We start from the raw sequence: 17,526 nt of genomic DNA, 5'->3' as shown, positions 1-17,526 counted from the left end.
CACCTCTCCCTCCTGAGTTTCCTATACTTGACTCCAAGATCATTGACCCCAAATGTGAATGAAAGAGATTGGGTCTTGGTGAATTCATGTCCCTGTGGCCTACCCTATCTTATTAGAAAATTTTATTTCAGGATTTCATCACCTGGCTTAGTAATATTCGACATCATATTACTCTAGAAACCCTCAAGGTAATTTCTACTGCATTTTCAGCCAGAAACATCAATAAAGAAGGGCTCTCCCATGCAAAGTGATTGTTCTCACCTTCTCACTTTAAATTTTTCTTGTTTATAATTGAGTGGGCTATCACTTTGATCGTTTTTTTTTTTTTTTTTTTTTTTTTTTTTTTTTTTTTTTCCTGTTTCAGCTGAAGCAAAATAAAAGAAAAAGACTTCAGAAATAATATTTCGGCTGAGCCTTGAACAATCTTACTATCAGAGCTGTGCTGCTCAGGGGATTTCCATGTTGTCATAGCTGCATTTTGTCTGGGTGGGGAAATGAGGGACCACAATGAAAAGAAAAAAACTAGTATAAAGAAAAACCCAGAAGCAAAAGTACATTTTGTTTTACTTCTGGGTCTCTGATTCAAAAGTTATTTGATTTCTAAGAGGTACTTAAGAGTCCATCAGTCTCACTTTGTTGTCTTTCTCTAATATGCTGGAGATAGGAAATCAAATTTGTGTGAGTCCAAATTTTAGGGTAGCTGAAGTGTTAATACTCAGGTGAGGCTGAAAGGAGACTGGATTAATCTTTCTATAAATTCACTCTACATCTGTCTCCTTATTTCCTTATTCAGGGTTCCATAAACAAGAAAAATACATTTTTCTGAATCTAAGCTTCAAATTTGACCAAAGGGATACATTTGTCTTTTTTTTTTTTTTTTTTTTTTAAATTCTTAGGGCCTCTGGAAAGCCGATAGATTAGGTACATACACTCATTTATCAAAAGCACAGTTGAAGACAATGACTCAACAATGACAGTTTAAACAGGTAAGATTTCTGATGGTACAGCAAAAAACATACCCGTCCTTCAGTGGTGTGCCAACCTTTGTTGGCCCCAACATTTCGCTTGGAGCTTCTGAGTTACTCTGAGCCTTCAGACATTTTTAGCAGTGAGCAAAATCCAGGTTACAACCTAACAGTTGGGGAAAACAAGTTTTTCAGTGCACTGTGGTTCACAGCTGTGTGCTATCCATGTGGTGTGTTAGCTCCTCAGCACTTCGCACTGACTGCTCCACATGACCTGGTACCCTCTTGGGTTATTGCTTACATTTCATCTGTTGATTATGACTGATTAAGAAAGTAATTTATAAATTAACACTTTGTTCACTTCTTACACAGTTTGTTCACTTGTTTTTTGATTACCCTTTGGACACAAAAGTCTGTTTCAATTCTGTTTTTTCTCAAAAATAAAATAAAATAAAATAAAATAAAATAAAATAAAATAAAATAAAATAAAATAAAATAAAATAAAATAAAATAAAATAAAATAAAATAAAATAAAATAAAATAAAATAAAATAAAATAAAATAAATAAAAATGGAAAAGGCCTCTGTACATACTCTAGCATTAAGTCTGCCACCACTACCTGTCTAGTAAGATGAAGATGGTAGATATCATTCTACCATATATCCTCTTCAAACAGCCAGTTCAGGGAGATTGTGGCACTTGTGGAAGCCCAGTGAAGCACATTCTCAGACATCCCAGTGTGTAGACAGTTCATGTTGACAGTGACAGTTGGAAGATACAGGCATCCTTGTGTTTGAGGAACTCAGTAGGTGTTTCCTGGTGTTATATCGATGGGTAAATTTGTGAATCAGCTTGGGACTGGGAGGGAACATTTCTCACGTTGGTCAGATCTGTCAGAAATTGTTGGGCTTCTTGGCTCTCTCCATGGCGTGGCAGGGGGTGAGGGTTCTATATATTACAAAATAAGGGTGCTGGTCCTACTGCCTGACCTGACGTGCTCTACCCTGCTCCTCAGAGAGGTGAAAGGCTGGAAGAAAGGATGACACAATTTTGTGTCCCTTCTACAGGCCACTAGTACTTATTCAAGACAGATTCTTAACACCGTTTAGGTCCACCCTCCTTCAATACAATATTTACATCTGTGCATAATTTTAACATGCTTCCAAACTGCCTTAATTAAGGCTTCAACACCCTTTAAAAATCTGCTGTAGGATGTTTCTTTAGATTATTGACAAAATAAAATTGGTTGGTTCATTCAGCTCTGAAACAAAATTTGTAAAATTCTATACATGGGAATTTGAGATGTTAATAACCATATTTGTAAGTTGCAGATACAGACTGGTGCCTAAGACTAAAACATATGGTTATTATTATTTTGTTTTGTTGTTAGGAAAGACTTTGGTAAAAAGCTGAAACAAGTAAGAAAGCAGAATGCTGTTAGAACATATATATATATACTCAAGCATAATCCATACTTATATTTATTTATTTATTTATTTTTTACCCAGATATGCTAAGAAGCAGATATCTTCCAGCTGGCTTCAACCATGAACTGTTTTTCCACGTAAAAAAGAATTCAGATATTTTTGTTGCTTTCTGACAGTTCTCACTCTCATGAGAACTTGGTTCCATGTATTTTCTCCCAGTGGAGCCATCTCTCATTAGCTCATCAGCTGAGGAACTTCTCTTTAGCCTCAGGCTCCTACGATTCTATTTTGCTAGCCCAGGAGCAGGACCATGTAGGAGACGGTATTGCTTAAGGCAGCATCACCACAGACAAACATAACTTAAAGCCTCAAAGAGAGCATGTATGTGCGTATGTGTGTGTGTAAGAAACCATCTATGGTAAAAGTGAAAAAGAAAAAAATCCTGAAATTGAATGTAGTTGCTTTGGAGAATATTTTGCTTCCCCCCTCACCAAATTACTTTGGGCTGAGTAATACAATGAGCAATGCAGGGTGGAAGGTATATAGTTCATTGATACATTGTCCCAAAGAAAGGAGCCATGTGTAACAGAGAACAGAATATGTTCACCCCTTCTTTGAACTTCCTTTGTCTTTGAGATTTTGATACTTGAAATTACTGCTTTACATTTCCAACTACTTGAGGACTAACTTATAAATTGGTGCCACATTAACAAGGAATCCTTTTACACTGAGAGAAGAATAAGGAAAAGTTAGAAAAAATTTGGTGTGTGCTGTGTGGAGGCTAAAATGGGGGTTGAGTGTGCACTTCAGGCATTCACATAATATGAGTTCAGCCCCCTAAACTACAAGACTGGCTGTAAGAGATGATTTTTTTTTTCTTATGTTGCAATTACAGCAATAGTATCAGCAGTAACAAGAACAGTCATATTAATACTTCTGGGCTTCTTTGGCTTGCCTTCAAGTTTCTGAGTCTTTAGGGAGCACTCAGAATCAAATTTTCATCTGTTCTCCAGAGCAACCTAAATTAAAGCATAGTTAAAGAAATGAAAACTTAAACTATCTTTACATTATTTTCTCTATGCCTTAAAGAAACATATACGTTGCTGCCACGAATATTGTTCAGTCACGAGAATTGACAGGAGAGTACAAGACAGTAAGGTAAACAGAAGACCACTGTGCTTGTCAACAACATTTAGTGTTGAGAGCAAGAAAAATTTGGTGTTAACACAATGTTGGGACACAAACCTGTCATTTCAGTGGAAATGAAGCATTCTGTCAATGCATTTTATTTCTGCAAATTACATTAATAATGTCCCTGCAAATTTTAAAATAAACGTTTTCCTTCTTTTTAATTTATTTTTTTTCTTTTAATAATCGGAACCACTAAAAAATTACTTGCTTTTGGCTGCGTACACTCGTTAGGAATATGTCCATTGCTACTGTAAGCTTTATTTCCTCTTATGACAAAGTCACCCACCTGGTTGACCAAGGGAAGCCAGTCAATGTAATCATTCTGGATTTCAGCAAAGTTTTTGATAATGTTTCTCACAGTACACTTCTGAACAAAATGTCCAGCATGCAGATAGACAAAGACATAATACAATGGGTGAACAACTGGCTGACGAGTCAGACTCACAAGGTTCTAATAAATGGGGTTACATGGGGCTGGCAGGCAGTCACTAGTGGGGTTCCACAGGGCTTCATTTTAGGGCCAGTTCTCATTAATGCTTTCATAAACGGCCTGCATGCAGGACTTGAATGCATAGGAGCTAAGTCTGCAGACAACACTACATTGGAAGGAGCGGTTGACTCCCTCAAGGTTAGAGAGGTCTTGCTGAGAGATCTTGACAAATGAGAGAGCGGGGCAATCACCAACAATATGAAGTTTAACAGGAGCAAGTGCTGGATTCTGGATGTAGTGTAGGACAGGACAACCCTGGCTGTAAGTACAGACTGGGTGTCAAGAGGCCAGCGAGCAGCCCCGCAGAAAGGGATCTGGGGCTTCAGGTCAACAGCAAATTGAACATGAGTTGAACAAGTGTGCCCTGACAGCCAGGAGGGCCAACCACACCCTGGGGTGCATCAGGCATGGCACTGCTAGCTGGTTGAGGGAAAGGATTGTCCTGCTCTGCTCTGCACTGGTGTGGCCTCACCTCCAGTGCTGTATGCAACTTTGGATGCCACAATATAAGAAGGACATAAAACTATTAGAGAATGTTGAAAGGAGGGCTACAAAGATGGTGAAGGATCTGGAGGACAAGATGTATGAGGAGTGGCTGAGGTCCCTTGGTTTGTTCAGCCCAGAGCAGAGCAGGCTGAGGGGAGGTCTCTTGGAAGCCTGCAACTCCCTCAGGAGGGGAATAGAGGGGCAGGTGCTGAGCTCTGCTCTCTGGGGACAGCAACAGGACACAAGGGAATGGCATGGAGCTGGGACAGGGGAGGGTCAGGCTGGGTATTGGGATGGTTGGACCAGATGATCTTGGAGGTCTATTCTAACCTTAATTATTCTATTGCTCATCCTTCTACCCCAGTTGATGCTCCCTGCCCAGCCCATACAGACATCTCAGCTTTCTTCACAGAAGGAGGTTCATGGACTTTTATCTGCCAGTGAGGAGGCAGGTCCTGAAGGTAGCCACAGACTTGCTCAAACACTGTTTTCACCCACATTTCTACTCCATTGATGTTTGCCCTCGCACATTTTTCATGTGGGTTTAGTGCTGCAGCCTTCAAACACTCACCCCACAGTGCCTGGCTGCTTACCTGGTAAGTGGACGAGCCCTCAGTGAGAGGCAAAAATTTCAGAGATTAATTTTTAGGAGGACAATGGGTTTCTAAAACAAGGCTTGTGCTGCTTAGACAGATGTGGTAACTCAGGTGGATCAGGATGCTGAAGGCAACCTTAAATATTAGCATAGTTTCCTTTAGCTGGTTGCAAATTTCATTACATATCAATCTTGCAGTGCATTATTGAGCAGCATTGACAAGCCAGCCATAGGGGTAACTGCATGTATCATTTAAAATGACCTGCTGTCAAATGCAGCTTAATCCATAAAGATGAACTCATCAACATATTTTTAAACAGTATTAAAAACAAACAAAAGCAAAAACAAAAAACAGACAAAAACAAACAAACAAACAAAAAACACCACATAACATTTGAAATGTGTAAGCAGATAGGCATTAGATAACAAAAGGTCAGAAATAGAAAAATCATTTAAATATATTTAAATTTAAATATATTTTAAAATCTCTATCCTGGCATGAAACCTACACAGCGTAACTGGAAGAAAAATTGCAATCAAAAGAACCATACTGCAAACATACATTATTAAAGGTATCAGAAATACATACAATTTAGGCAACCAAAATGTGATTCTGTTTGGCATGAATTCTGTGCACTGAGGTGTTTTTCTGTTCAAAATGAATTATAGCTGTCATCTCAACAATTTAACTATGAGTAATTTTTGAAGTATCATTACATTGAGACACTTCATGCCAGAAAACCACAGGAAAATACGTGATTAAGCTGAAAGATTATCCCCCATACTATATTCAAAGACAAATAATAATCATGCTTTTCCCTCCTGGTTGCCCCAAAAGCAGGGTGTAACAACCAGTACCACAAGGCAATTATGCAGTGTTTTTTCCTGGGAGAGACCACAAAGAACACTCCTCAAGCAACTAAATAAAACAGATGAGCTACTGAGCTAGATCTGCTGTCTACCTAGTTAACCCCAAGGGAAAGGTTCTTATCTGTTTCATATTTTTTGTTTCATTCTTAAATTGCTTGTCATCCATGCAGATCAAAGCAGGCTAAAACCCCAAACTGAATATGATTAGTCTTTTTTTCCCCTCTGGAGGATTAAATTCATCTGTGTCAAAATGTTAAAAAAAAAAAAAAAAAAAAAAAAAGAAAGGTGGCATAGTACTGAAACCTAGAATGTGTTGTTGGCTTAATGGGAGGGTTGAGCAGCACTACAGGGCACAGCAGAACACTGTTTGACATCCTGCTGTTTCTTCCCATGGCAATTCTTTTTGAAGGATTGCTGTAGCAGTGCAGCTTCTAAAGTGTAACAGCATGGAACTAAAACCTGTCCAGTTCTCTTCTGGTTTACACTGGGGCAAATCAGCTGAAAGACCTAAAAAATAAAGGGAGTTGCATGATAAAAATACTTAGAAAATATATGACAAAAGATAATCTAATTCAGTGGATATTTCATCCTAGCTAAAGTGAAGAAATGACTGACGGTTACAGCTAATAAAATTGCTCTCAAATATGCTGACCTTTCAATGTAATAAGAAAGCTGATTTCTCAGGCACAGCAATATTCTCAGTGCACAGTCCAACAAAGATTACAGGTACAGGCGCCATCTCAAATACTGTAAAGCTGTAGTTAGGAAAGCAGGAAGCTATGTAGCATTATTATCATAGAGTTCTGATCCACCTAATTTACCGTAATGAGGGGTGAGCTTAGATAGACTCGCTGTCAACACAATTCCATCATCAGTGTTGTTCACTCTTCGATCAAGCTAAGGTGTCTCTATCCTGTTCTTCACTGGGTACTGTAAACATAACATAAGATCTGTCAGGGCAGAACAGGCAGTTATGGTGACCTGGTCTGCCCTGCAGTCTAAAGAATGTCACTCATCTTTTTGTCAGGTTTACTTCTGACCAGTTGTCCTGGTTTCAGTTAGAACAGAATTAATTTTCTTCCTAGTAGCTGGTGGAATGCTGTGTTTTGGCTTAGGATGAGAAGAGTGCTGATAACACCCCGATGTTTTAATTGTTGCAGAGCAGTGCTTACACCAACTCAAGGACATCTCAGCCTTTTGCTCTGTCCTGCCAACGGGCAGGCTGGGGGTGCAGTAAGAGCTGGGAGGGGACAGACCCAGGACAGGTGACCCAAACTAGCCCAAGGGGTATTCCATACCATCTGACATCATGCTAAACAATATATAGGGGTGGCTAGCCGGGGGGAGGGGGCCGGACTGCTCGGGGTTAAGCTGGGCATCGGTCAGCGGGTGGTGAGCAATTGCATTGTGCATCACTTGTTTGTACATATTATTAGTAGTAGTACTATTATCATCATTGTATTATTATTATTATTATTATTATTTTCCTGTCTTATTAAACTGTCTTTATCTCAACTCACGGGCTTCACTTTCCATTTCTCTCCCCCGTCCCAGAGAGGGAGGGGGGAGGGTGAGCGAACGGCTGCGTGGTGTTTAGCTGCCAGCCGGGTTAAACCACGACACCTGTTACATTTGGTTTTCTCAAGATTTGAACGTGTTGAAGAAGTTACTGCACACCTGACATCAGCTGTCCTGACTGCTCAAGATGTACGTGTAAATTTGTCTAAACCCAACCTGTAGTGAGTGAATCTTTTGTTTACAAAAATTAAGATCTAAGTATTATCAGAAATTCTTTTCCATGCAGATAACTGTAGTCAACCAAGAAATTATCATTTTATCATGTTTTTGAACAAGTAAACTAAATCTAGGGCTTTAAACTTCTTGCTCAGTAAGATAGATCTTCCTGACACCAAATTTTCCTTCAGCTTTTTATGAGCGTTCAAAACTGTTCACGATACTCTCACAGGAGTCTCACTTATCTCTGTATGCAGAGTTGTTATCATCACTGAGATTCTCCATGTTCTACAGCTTACACATCCTGGATCACAACAGTCGTTTTACCTGCTACACCTCCTGCTGTGACCTTCTGAATTATACAGCGAGGGTCTTACCTGACTCTGTTTTAGAGTCATTACTTCCCTGAGCTCAGACCTTTATCTGATAAAAGGGATGAGAGAGTACAAACATGGTCTAGATTGGGACTGTTACATACCTTGGCTTGTGTCCATGGTATAGTTAATAGCCCAGCTGCTTGGTCTTTCTACCTGGGTAGAAACAATGGATGTCATCATAATTAAGAAGAAGCAGATTTCATGACACATTACCTAAAGTGGTTCCAATGAACAAGCAAGGGTCATTATTCTGGTCTAACTCCAAGATTTCAGCTGAAGCATTGTTTCTAATTTCAGCACTATGATTAACAATGTTGTCTATTTATTTGAAGGGCTAAGAAGACTGAAAGCAAAAGGAGGGCTGGAAATCATAGTGGAGAGGTGGAGAGGAGATCTCAGCACCTGCAGGGCAGCACAAGCAGGGCAGGGTAACCTGCAGTGGGAGGGCTAACCCACATTACGGGGTCCTGCACTCAGGCCTGGTGCAGAACACGATGCTTTGAATTGACATCTTCTTGTAATTTTTGGGGTGAATACAGCTGCAGTATTGCAAGGAATTTTCCTTGGTGCGTCACAGACCAAGAAGCAGCCTTTTGATTGCTCTTAAGTGAGCAATATGACTTCCACTTGTAAAAGAGCAGCCAGGAGAGCTGCACACTGCAGGGGGGAGCTGGAAACCTGCTGCTGCACAGCCAGGCCTGGTGGAGCCCCTTCCTCCCCGACCCCTGCAGCAGCTCCCTGCCACACTCTGCCCTGCACAGCATCAGCCAGGGTTTTCTGTCAGTGCACAAAGCTGGTTTCTCTACACTAAAATACCTGCAGGAAAGTTGAGTGTGTGCTGGCCTTTACTGCCTACCATGCACGCAGATTAACATTACATACCGCAGTCTGGACGTAAGGGTGTGGCCCAGGGTTTTATATGTAAGGCACAATTTTTACCACAGGCTTCACTCCATGTTGGTTTAAATACAATGAGCAATGTATATCATTTTTTAAAGTCCGAATGGAAGGAAAAGGTCAAAGCCAAGTCATAAATTTATCACAATTTAATGAACCTGTGCCAAGGTGTCATATGAAAGTATTGAAAAGCCGCTGAAAAGCAATAAACATGGGATTGCTCACAGGCTATGGAGGTTGCCCAACCTTTCAGTGACCTTGGCCTGAGGTGGAGTTTGTAGCAAAACATGAAAACAGGAATACCTCCCTGGTTTCACTTTTCAAGGCAAACACTGTGAGCTGAACCTCAGCACAACTGAGGTACAACTGCAACTGGAGCCATCAGCTTCAAAGCGTTTGTGTTCACAGCCAGAACATGCTGCAAACCTGAACTGAATCACCTCGACCTGGAAAACAAAACAAAACAAAACAAAAACAGGGAGGGAAACAAAATCTTGAATATCAGACCGACAAAAAAGAAAAAAACAAACCACAACAGACACCAGCTGCTGAAATGCGCATTTGTTGCAATCTGAGATTCAGGCAGGAAAATATTCAGTATGAAAATAAGTGCACAAAACAGAAGGATGGCTCTCACCATAGACATCTGCTGGGGTGGTGGTACTGTTAGGTAATACCCACTGTTTTTCCTCCAGAGTCAAGCAGAAAGGAGAAGCCATGAAACTCCTACTTCTGTCAAGAAGACAGCAGTGAGACTGATGGTTTGGGACATCTGCTCTGCGCTTCCCACAACGTGACTGGCAAGATGAAGTGAACTCTCACAGACAGGGGAGATGCCTGGATCTTGGCTTCTGCATCTTTCAAACACTCCTCTTGTGATGACAGTGTCATCCCTCATTCCTGACACTGTGCTGTATGGTCTGACCATCACGTGGGCAATCCGAGCCTATCCTAAGCATTTACAGTTCCTCGGCTGGATGTTCCCACTCCCTGAATGTTTCATTTCCCTTCAAGTCTTACACCCAGCAGAATTTACGAAACTGTCCCTCAAAGACACAGCCACACTTGAAGAAACATCAGGAGAAATTGTAACTGATGTTATAACCATTGAAAAGGAAGAGTGCACCATGAGATCCTCCACAATCACAGCTATTCCCCTTAATGGATCAAGATTTTGTAGCATCTGTTTATATCTGGAGTGAAGAAAGCCTTGCAAGGACAAGGGACTTGCATTATAAATGCTACCGGAATCATAACTTTTTCCTTCCTCAGCTGTTACCTTTAACTCTCAGCTTTCAGATTACTGTAGACCAATGTTTTTCAAAATGGAACCTTCCAGTTTAGCTCACACTCTAGGAAAAGATTTTCAAGGTATAGAAGTGAATAAGGAGAGAAAAAAAATCTCATTTCATGGGGATTTGTGCTTCTCACAGACACACACACACACACACAAAAGGCTTTGGAAAACCTCACTATAACCCTTTTGTTACATAATATTTGGCTTGATTTTCACAACTGTTCAACATCCTGCACAAATCTATTAGAAGACGGTTATTGCCTCTAATTATTTAACTATATATTTGGGTACCTAAAAATGGATTTCTGTACAGGGTTTCTTCCATAGAATAGTACAAACAAGGCTGTTGCTGCTCCAAATAACATTCCTCCCATTTAACAGCCCCCTTGCATAACTACTAGGTTACACATGGCAGTTTTATTGATCACTCTGGATTGCCATTCAGGAATTATGGGAAGCTGAATGTATAACATTTTGGAGAAATGCCCAGAATTGGAAGTGATTTTATGTTGACTCCTTCAGCACTTATACTATGTAGGAAGAGTGCTGATTTTCTTCAACAAAGTAGTCAAAGAGGGGTAGGCAATACACTATTTCTGTCTTATTTCATTTAAGTGCTAACATTTATGAGTACAGGTTTAAAGACATGCAGGTTACAGGGGGGGTTGCTGTCATCCCACATCTGCATTCCCTTTCCCAACACAGGCTGTCTGCAGAATTTCCCTCTGTCTATTGCAGTTACCTTCAGCCCCACAGAAATGAGGATGTAGGTGCTGTCACAGACTTTTTTTGTAAAAGCAAAGTAGATGGAATTGTGCTATCTACAACACACTGATTTGAGACTATTGATAACAAAACCTACAAACCTTAACTTTTTGAGATAAGTAAATATTAGCTTCATTTCACAGAGGAGACTCACTCAGCAATGTGAACTATGAGTCCTGCCAGGAACACAGAGCATCTTGATCCTTAGCCACTTGTTCTGTTCACTTGTCTGCCAGATTCAAATAACTGAAATGGTTCAGGAGAGGAATTGGACACTGACCATGGTAGGTTAGGAAAGCAGATTGGAAAAAGTGCCAGCATTTTTTCCAGAACTGCATGTTTTGGAGTACTTAATACTTCTGCCCTACTGGAAACTTAATGAAGACAACCTCATTAGCAGTAATTAGTAGCTGAAAGCAATAGATGAATGAATAAGCCTTTCCAGTGAAGGAATACCAGCTGTCAAACTGAGTTTGAGGAGGCCAGGCTTCTCACCAAGCACAACTGATACATAATGAACCATAATACAACACCGTGTAAGTAGTAAAAATAATAATAACAAAACTTTTCATTTCTGCTCCTTTTTGAAACCACAAAAAGTCTTTACCAAAAATGCAACTTCTTACTCTCAAGAAATTTGCACTTTCATCTCAGCTTTGCTTTAACTTTCTCTAAAATTGTTCACTCATGTAAAACTGGAGCATGGACTCTGGATTTTAGCTATGCTGCTGAACAGAGCAACAAGGGACGTAGTGTGGGAACTGTAGTGTGCATCAGAGCAGGACACGTGATCATTCTGCCTCTGCCACAAATACATAGCTTTTGGTCCTCTGTAGGTATGTTGAATCTATCCCAGGCATCTTTGCTATCTAACAGTGGTTTACACTGTCACAGAAGTGGTATTTTAGTAAACACATACAGAATCTTGAAGTTTCCTGACAATCAACTTGTACATACATGCAAAAGAGAAAACAGTGTTGGTGGGAAGCTACCAAAATTACATTTTCCTGTTTACACAGCACAGCTAATACTTACAGCTTGAAAAACTTATTATAGTCATGAATAATATTTAAATGCTCTTAACTAATATAAAAATCACAAACACAATGTGCACTGAACACGTGAAATTTTCTGTTCCAAGGTGAGAATACCCAGCTGATGAAACAGAGGGTTCAACAACAGCTATCAACAGAGAAGATAGCAGCACTGGGGACTACAGAGAGTTAAATCACTTGAACTCATTTGAACTAGTTTCACAGTTAAGCTAGAAAGCCTCAGAACAGAGATTTTGGAAACAGAAGGAGATTGATAACTTGTTTGTAACAGCATTTTCCCATGCTTCATCAGTGGAATGCTGCAGCCAATGTGGGCTTCTTGCACTGGTGGGATTTTGTTAAGGGCTTCTGTGAGGCAAAGGCAGCTCTCAGCAGCTGTCCCATTTAGCTTTCTTCTCTTTATGTATTAAGTAGTCGTAGGAACAATATTTGTTTTACATAAATATTTGAAAGTTGTTTTTTACCTTAGTTGCTACAAACATCTGTATTTGAATGTGAAGGGGATTGTTATTAATTTATTAATGTAAGAACCAGAATACCTGTTACTCATTTCCATCTCACTTTATCCCCAGATATAAATAGGAATGGTTTCATTCATCTGCTTGTGTGCATTATCCATACAAATTGCTAAAAATTTGTAGGACTGATACACACAAACTGAAAACTGTCAGTTCAAAGTCCAAATGAAATAAGGAGGTTCATGAGTCACAAATATATTTCCACATCTTTGATTCAATTTGTGAAGGACTGACAACGATGAAGAGGGCTAGCTCTTTTTGAAATTTTATTTGAAAATAATAATTTAAATAATTACATAGAGTGATGGGTTTGAGAGCTCTGCTAACATTGTTTGTCATGCAGTTCATTCTGAAAACCTTTCATCTTCAGTAAACCCACAAAAATCTAGTGCTTTCAAATCAGCTTCAGGAATTTACTACATCTGTAAACATAGTCTATGACAGTCTATTTCGGATGACAAGCTCCAGCTGATTACCTCAATTAAAACTTAACATCTTTTATACAGAATTTCACATCTTCAGAGATACAGAAATTCATTTTACCCTGTTTTGTTTCACTTCTTTTAAACTCATCATCTGATACTGTTTTTTTTCTTGTTGTTTGTTTGTTTTTTTGGGGGGTAAAAATAAACAAAGGTATGTCTGAAAAAACATTGACCAATGTAGATTTTTAGTTACCCTAAAGATGTGTGAGTGGTTCACTTAGGTGTGGGTGCGACGTGACACTTTTGCCTGTGGTTTATGTGTTATAACTTTTTCATCTAATGAGCTACTAGCATGCAGACAACCTGCTGCTGGTTGTACGTGTTGGGAATGAATGATTGTGATCTACATGTTTCTCAAAGATCAGCACTATACAGTTATTTAATTGCATAAGAGGAGAAATCGCTGTCTTTTGAATAAATTTCATTTATGACAGGTGAAAATGGAAAAATCTAATGCTTGTCAAGATGCAAAGCTTCCCTTCCCTTCCCTTCCCTTCCCTTCCCTTCCCTTCCCTTCCCTTCCCTTCCCTTCCCTTCCCTTCCCTTCCCTTCCCTTCCCTTCCCTTCCCTTCCCTTCCCTTCCCTTCCCTTCCCTTCCCTTCCCTTCCCTTCCCTTCCCTTCCCTTCCCTTCCCTTCCCTTCCCTTCCCTTCCCTTCCCTTCCCTTCCCTTCCCTTCCCTTCCCTTCCCTTCCCTTCCCTTCCCTTCCCTTCCCTTCCCTTCCCTTCCCTTCCCTTCCCTTCCCTTCCCTTCCCTTCCCTTCCCTCAGGTAATTTTCTTCCAAGTATGCTAAACTGGAAAACCTGACAGACTTTTGCACTGCAGACTATTCATCCCATTTGTCAATGCATTAATTTTTACCAATATTTTCCTAAATAAGAAACTGAAGTCAGGCTCCTATGTCTCAACTTGCCGGTCCTGGAGACAGTTGACTGAAATAGAAGATAGGTGTTTGAAGACCAGTACTCCCAATGAATATTCCCAATGCTACACAGATAAAGAACATAGCTAAAATGATAATATCTCAGTCTGTCAAAGTCATACAGGGTATGTTTACACTGGTTTGTGGAAGTGAGTAGAGCTTGAGCACAGCACCCCAGGACTGTCACACTGCTGACTTGTTGGATAACTCCTTGCTCTCTTTAAGGGCTCTGCAATGACATCTCTCATACAAAACCTGTCCATGCTGCACTGTGGGACAATGCCAAAATGATGTATGAAGAAGCATGAATTGGTTTTAGTAGTTTTGATTCTGTACTAATTAATTAATTAGTTCCTAATTAATGTTATTGACTTTGTATTTGAAAAATACTGAAGCTTATGTAAAAGAGGCTGAAGATGTCTTCCAGCACTGCAACAGTCCGACAAAAGATGTCTTTTCCATCTTTTCAGATAGCAGGGAAAAAATGATCTGATACGGAGTTTTCTGAGGATATTTCAAATGTTGATTAAACATAAAGTAGAAATACAATGTTTAAAGCATGTTGGGTTAAATTCAAATATGTAAATGATTATATCTGAGTCATTGTTGCTATAGCAATTACTGAGATATTTGTTGAAATTGTTTCAGATCTCTGAAAAGTTTCCAAAGCACTTAACTTTTACATAAGCATGACAGTCAATTGAATGCAAGAACCTTTTCACCACAGTAACACATGATCTAAATTAGGTCACTTTGTATTTGTGAGTGTTCGAAGTGTAACCTACTCAAATCAAATTAGGTCAGCCCGCAGTGTCCTGCTTATCAAAATACCCCTCTAGAACAGAAGATACAAGATCTATAGAAATATTAACCGAGGAATTAAGAATGACAAGGAATATACCATCGTCAGTTTCAGATCAGTTGGAGTTACTCAAATGTGTTTAGACTTGGCCTATACAAATGGAAAACATACTGGCAACTTACCTTTCCTTAGACAGTGTAAGGTTGTTCTTATCCCATAGCCCAATATTACGTGTCTTCTTCTCCAATATTATTTACGTGTTTATTTCTATTGGATATCTGGCTGAATACATTTACTTAACCAGACAGATGAAAATTAGTAAAGATATTCCACAATATAGTCAATGCTTGCATAGTAAAAACAGCAATGTAAAATTTGCACTGGCTTTATCTTTAATTTTACTTTAATATTCTAGTCTTTTATTTGTTTACTTTTCATGTTCACACACTCTGGCTAAGGAAAAGCAAAATGAAAACACACATTGGAACTTTTTGCTTAGGTGTACAGCTTCACCCCTGACTAAGCCTTTAAACATAACGCTTTTGTTTCCTTAAACTATTTAAGTGTAAGCTGGTCTCCTTGGGTTATTTATGTTATGCCATGTTCCATTATGGATTGACATTTCTAATAATACAATACTACTAAAATAAGATTAATTTACTATCTTGAAGGTGCAGCTTAACATCAGTAACTCCCTATAAATACTTTTGATGCTGACACATATCTTTCAGCTTATAAAAACATGAATACACGATAAGGTCAATATTCGTGACACTTCACTATAGAAAACAGAATCACAGAATCACAGAATCATCTAGGTTGGAAGAGACCTCCAAGATCACTGAGTCCAACCTCTGACCTAACACTAACAAGTCCTCCACTAAACCATATCACTAAGCTCTACATCTAAACGTCTTTTAAAGGTGGCATTCCTTACACGAAGGCAAGCTATTTAGTACACAAAAGCTTTTATGCCTGTAATAGAAATGAACATTCTTTTCGCCAAGCTTCCTGAAACCCTGCCTGACTTCTGTTTTGTGTATGCTTCACTCATGTGAGATAAAAGCCCGATCGTGAACAATAGCTTAACTCAGCCAACTCCATTAACCTGCCATTGTAACAGCATTATCCTGAAAACCTCTGGTAACATATTTTTCAAAATATTGTGCAACTCCTGTCAAACAAACCTAATTCTGTTTGATATAATGTAAGAATTTGCAAACCTATGTTACATGAGAATGAGTTTTTAGTTCTAAATATAGAACAGGTGAGTAATTTCACCCAGTTCTGGCATCAGCACTTGCCTACAGATTAAAAAGAAACAATGAATAATGGAGATCTGGAAACCCAAATTACAGCACCTAAGTTCGCTTAACAGCTAAGCCTGCTCTCTGACTCTGATAGTGCTTAGACCACTCACATTGCATGTATAAAACCAACACTGAGGTGCGCTCTATGTTTCATAACTAAGTTCCCAAGAGCTTTGATGTGCTCTTGACCAGCTCTAAACCTCACAGATAATTACTTAAGCTTCTAGAAGACAGCACATCTTCCAAATCCTCCTGAGGTTCACAAACAGCATAGCTGGTGTCAATAACACATTTTAAAGAAAAAATTAGTACTGCAGTAGTAAGGGCTCACTGATTTTTTTAAGATGATATTATGTTTTATAACTGTATTGCATATTTGTTTATATGTGGCCTCTTCTACTGTAAAAAAACACAACAGATTTATTTATTTATTTATTTTTGTTAGCAATTTATTAAATAGAAGATAGAAGATGGGAGAATTGCGAATACTGAATGATACCTGGTTTCTAGATAAGTTTAACACAAGTGAAATTGTAAAGTCTGATCAAATACTTGGGATTCTTGATTCCAGAACGTGAGCTTAGTAATGTAAGAGAATGCCACACAAACAAATACAGAGAGGCATCAGAACTTCAGTTTATTTTTTCACTTTAAATGAAGGATAAAGAAAATACTTCATCATTGTATCTAGCTTCCAAAAGAAATAAGGTCTTTCAGCTTGGAACATAAAACATAAACAAGTCCAAACACTGGACTCTGAAGGTAGAACTTAGTCTGAAGAAGAAGTTGCACATGAGTGTAATTAACTGTTAGAATAAATTGGTATGTGATCTGAAATCTCTTTCTCTTATCTCTTGCAATCATACATGGACACTTTTCTAAAAAACAGAGCAATTACTTTTTGTAAATTTTATAAATATGTAAAAGTATTTTGTAAATACTTTTTGTGGGGTACTCTAGGATGAGGTCTCTCACAATCAAAAATAAAATATCCAGATGAAAATTTGGCTTAGTATGAAATGAATAACAAACAGCCCACTGATTTTAGTAGAGACAAGAAATCACCCTATGAATATAAATGGTCCAAAACAAACTGCAGGTAGGAAACAATCTCTTTGATTTTATCTGACTACCAGCTTTTTTTTTTTTTTTTTTTTTTTGAGTTTGAGTTTGAGTTTGAGTTTGAGTTTGAGTTTGTCCTCATTTTGTTCCTTACCTTACCATTGTTTTTGTTGTTTGTATGTTCAGATGTGGGTAGTGGTAGAGCAGAGGAAATCTGTTTCTTACTTCTAATTCATCTGTTTCTGAGAAGCCACCCTAGCCCTTCCTTTGCTCAGCTTT

The sequence above is a fragment of the Netta rufina genome (assembly GCF_964035555.1).
Source record: "Netta rufina genome assembly, chromosome: Z".
NCBI lineage: Eukaryota > Metazoa > Chordata > Aves > Anseriformes > Anatidae > Netta > Netta rufina.
This window is presented reverse-complemented; position numbering follows the sequence as displayed.